The sequence below is a fragment of the Priapulus caudatus genome, unplaced genomic scaffold, assembly GCF_000485595.1.
Source record: "Priapulus caudatus unplaced genomic scaffold, Priapulus_caudatus-5.0.1 Scaffold17, whole genome shotgun sequence".
NCBI classification, from domain to species: Eukaryota; Metazoa; Priapulida; class Priapulimorpha; order Priapulimorphida; family Priapulidae; genus Priapulus; species Priapulus caudatus.
In genome coordinates, this window is record NW_014577078.1 from 847,115 (window position 1) to 852,032 (window position 4,918).

The following is a 4,918-nucleotide window of genomic DNA, read 5'->3' on the forward strand; positions in this document are numbered from 1 at the left end:
TAAAGACTTGTGCAAGTGCATCAGACGGCCCAATTTTCAATTTTCAAATAATATACAATACGAGATTGAAATAAAGATTTATAATGTTTTTCTTTGTTTTTTTTTCGGGCCACCAGATTTCATTTTCGGGCCACCAAAAATTGAAAATCAATGATTTTGGTGGCCCGATCGGGCCACTGAAAAAAAAAGTTAGTGTCGAGCCTTGCCTAACACTAACCATATCAAATAGTGACCAGTGTACGTTCTGGTATACCGGACCGTAACCAGGGTACCGTTCCGGCAGTAACCTGGAGGACATAGACCCAAGGATAGAGAACATGGGTCCCAATAAAACCAATGTGCCTAACCCTAACCTATTATATTGATGTAAATGACATTGGTTTTATTGGGACCCATGTTCTCTATCCTTGAACCGACCCTATGAGCGCCACTGGCATTCGCCATTATGGCATTAAGTCGTGCAGTGTGTTCCCTATATTAATTGTGTATTCTTACGCACGGTATTCTTGAAATCTTATGCTCAAAAATTATTATCCCAGAAGTAACAAAAATAAAATAAATATAATATTATGATAAAACACACGGTGTAGCCTGTAGGCCCTATGCTGCCTGCAGATAATAAACGAATACCGTACCAAATATTTCACATTCAGTGATAGCAAGAGTAGGATAATAACACATTTATTATCACATTAATCACATGTTATTATCTACTCTTGGTGATAGTCATGCGTGATCCATCTTTGCTGGAAGAAAATGAGAAAAACTATGACAGGACGGCTTTTTACAATACACCAGTAATGTTCTTACCTTTCACTGGGTTGTCAAATTTTATGAAAACCTCACAAGCTTTCACAAAAGGATGAAACATAAGCGGCTGGTAATGGAAAATTTCTATAACAACCGGTTGAAACTGGTACGGCCCGCCATATTCGGCGCACACTCGGTTATTTCCGTCAGCGCGGTAATGTATAAATGTCAAAACATCAAAACATATTAAAATATTCATCAATTGCTGAAACATAACTTACAATAAAATATTACAAATAATTTTCAAATGCATTTGTATGGTAAATAAGTGTATTATTCTATATAGGAAAATCCCGCCGAAGCAGTAGAATAAGCCACTTCGTATCGTTACGCACTGGAGCTTTATGACGTCATCGGGTCATAGGTCATTTGTACATAGTGAGAATATCGATCGCGCGTTTGCTCATACGCGTTTGCCGTATGCATAATATGCATAAATGTTATACAGAAGCTATGTAAAATCGTGTGTGCGTTTGTATTCTGCACTGAACCGATCGACTATCTGCCCGTGCTTTTTGTTTTTTGGATTTTTACGTGTGTGTATGATATTCATTGTGGGGTATTTTAGGTAGATATATGCAGTATCGGTTCTTCTCGGTCAGTCAGTCTCGGTCATATCATTTATTTATGGATGTCTTTTTGCTCCCTGCATTTCTCAATTCTAATACAACAGAAATGCACACTCAGGCACACATGTAAATAACTTGCAAAGCATATCTATTGATTCATGTTTAATGCACATCTAACTACATATGAACAAGGAGGAATGTTAACCTCTAAATACATTGTACAAGCAATTAAAGCAATGAAAATGGGGAAATTATGTACGTGTATACTTGTATGAAACCTGCAAATGTGATAATTTATAATGTAGCAAGTATAAAAAATAGCAATGAAATAAACGCGTTTTCATTTGAGAGACAGCAGCTAGGGAATAAACATGTATCATAATTTCTTATATTTCTTATTATTAATATATATGAAAACCTTCAATTTAAGTACCATTTAATATTAATAATAAAAAATATATGCGTGACTCCTGTTTCATGTGTAAATGGTATTTTAGCTGCCATAGTATAGACATAAATTGTAATCAAAATACTAATAACTGAAATAGTATGCATTCAAACAATGTTATGATTATTATATTATTTTATGTTTATTAATGAATGCTATTTAATTATTGAATGTTCGTTGCTTTATTAATTAAGTATATAATTGAGAATGAGATGTAACTGCATGTGTATGAATGATGCAATGCCAAAATGGTGATGGAGACGTCAGATGTTCATTATGACAATTACAGAAACTTTGGTGAGGATGAAAAATATTAAGGAATTAAACCTTTAGTACACGTGTGCGTTCTTTCTTCGCTTCCTATACTGTATGTTTGATCGATTTTTCGGTTTTTGAGGCGTACGTGTGGGCTTTCGTGTAGAACGTGGCAAAGACTCCTTATTTGTCCCTGTCCAATACCTCATTCTACCGACTTTAGGGGCTAAAAATTTGTGAATGTAACTTCTTTTTGGAAGCAATGCCAGTAAATCGATTCACTGAAGTGTCATTTTTTGTCACAATTGATGTCACGAAGTTGTCTTTTTCTCTTTGCTTCAACCTGGTCACTTTCAACTTTTGCTGGAGATGATAGTTCTTCTGTTTTAGCTCGTCTATCACAGACTGTTTTTCTTTACAAGAAGGGCAAGAGGTGGCATATTTGGAAGAGTAATGGTGGTCAACAAGATTATTGTCTTTTGATTCAGGTTGTGGATCTTCTATTACATTAATAAATTTCTGTATCTTTCTCAGGGAGAGTTTCATTGAAATCTACAAGGTCTGTTGTGCTTAAAGTTTCTTCCATTTTTCTTTTGAGAGCTCTCTTTCTTGGGATATGTATTCTGCCCGTTCTCGTGAAGGATTGCGAGGTGCTTTGGCAGAGGAATGACCAGGCGAATTATAACCAAGCTTCTCTGTGGGATCCGGCTATACTGTAGTTGGTTCCCCTTCTTTGAAGTGTTCTGAACAAATTCTGCCTTGGTAGTTCGGCTGCCAATTAATTATGACCACTCTTAGTTTTTCGATTCACAAGCTTTGCCCACCTGCGTCGGCCATCAGGATCTTTGTTATCCGACGGAAAAGGATGTAACACAAAAGGTGGCTTGCAGACACAGCTTCCAAACCTATAACCGTGTCTATCACAAAGCTGGGTATACCATCGGTCTAGCTTGTGGATGCTATTTGAGCATCCAATGACTGCACACATCCTCCCTATTATGAGCTGATAAAAATCTGTGGATTCAGAACAAATAATCAACGCAATAATTAAAAATTATCAAAAAAAAATTATTTAGAAAATACAGAGACAGCGTGTGAATTTCTCATATCAATTATATACTGATTTTGTTGGTAGATTTGCAGAAATAAACTTATACTTTTCGTAGACAAACAATAATAAATGAGACATCATTCATGATCATTGTTCCTGCTGCTACAACCAGTACCAATCATAATAATAATTATTATTATTTATATTTAATATAATTATCACAATTAGAATTTACTATAATTTACTTAGATAAAGAAGTAAATTAGCAGCTTAAAACTTGAATCCAAACATTTACAATTAAAGTAATCCCATGAATGATGCAATGAGAAAATGGTGATGGAGACGTCAGATGTCCATGATGACAACTACAGGAACTTTGGTGAGAATGAAAAATATTAAAGAAACCTTTCAATAAATGATGGACTTAAAATAGTGTTATAATGTCTTAATTCTCATGTGTACAAATAGCTACTAGGTAAACTCGAAAGTTTTTCACACATGCATCTTTATGTTATTGCCATAATTAGTACTGAAATAATTACATGGGTCCTTTATAAACATGTATCCCTATACCTAAAAGACAGGATATCAGTTATAACGACGCATTTTTCCATTTATCAACTAAGTAACAGACAACAAAATTGAACAAATAAATTGTATTTGTTCTACATGTATCAATGAAATTTACACACATTCTATATTGGGCAAATCTTAGTTAAATGTGATGTTATTTCCAACTTAGACAAATACAGAACGTACGGTTCCACTTGCTATCACATGCCACGAAGACCAAGCGAGCGTTTTATGTACAATTGACCTTTGGCAAAAGTTCATGCCAGAATCTCGCACATGCTCAATGCGTAACTACGAAGTGGCTTATTGACCAATCACAAGCACGCGTACGGCAATCCGACCGCGTGATTTTTTTTCCTAGGTTAATCCAGAGCTCAGATCCAGAGCATATAAATCTATTATATAGATGATCAAATAACTAGATCTATTATTATTAAATATTATCAAATATTACTATCATATTTATATTATACTATATATACTATATACTATATATTATACTATATACTATATATTATACTATATATACAATTATCAAATATTAGATCTATAAAATATATTTATATGCTCTGGTTAATCAAGAGCATAGGTGCTGCCATTTGTTGATACAAATCACGTGCTTCAAACTCCTGTTTTATTGTGCATTGTGACCCTAACCATAACCCTAACATTAACCCTAACCCTAACCCTATTTAAAAAATATATATAAAAAATTAAATTTTTAATTGTAAAAATTAATTGTTGTAAATAAATCATGTAAATATTTGTGTTAATTGAAAAAAAATTGTTAAACAGATAAAGATAGAAAAATACAGAAAACAGGAAAATAATTAAAAAACGGATGGGATTCGATCCACCGACCTTCCAGCCTTGCCTTTCATGCTGTACTCGCTTAACCTGTATAATACCAGTTGCCATGTTACGCTTGACTGCGTTTGCTACACTACCGGCCGTTACGATCAGGAGCGGTAATCATTAACGTTAGTACTCGCTCGGCTATTGATCGTTTTTGGAATTACAAATTTTGGATGTGTAAACCAGAGCACTTAAATCAACTAAGTTGATTTAAAGGGAAAGTTTACTCTAGGTTCTAGAGCTATTTTCAGCTAATTTAGGTTATAATTACACTACATAAAAAGTTTCATGGTTCAATCACCATTATAATTTTTTTTTTTAAAGGGACAGTAGCCTCTAGGATTTTACTGCATACAA

General features: G+C 34.1%; 1 protein-coding gene across 5 annotated transcripts in view; it reads right to left on the reverse strand.

The window, feature by feature from the left end:
- LOC106810869 (exportin-1-like) overlaps window positions 1-931 on the reverse strand; it is a 38,629-nt gene extending 37,698 nt beyond the window's left edge. For 2 of the 5 annotated variants that reach the window (XM_014814358.1, XM_014814338.1), the window contains exon 1: window positions 811-931. The gene's annotated coding sequence lies outside the window, so the exon portion shown is untranslated. Of the gene's footprint in view, window positions 1-495; window positions 512-635; window positions 725-810 lie in introns of those variants that run through there. The other 3 variants (XM_014814366.1, XM_014814343.1, XM_014814350.1) reach the window with 3 other exon arrangements.
- Between the last annotated feature and the right edge of the window lie 3,987 nt (window positions 932-4,918).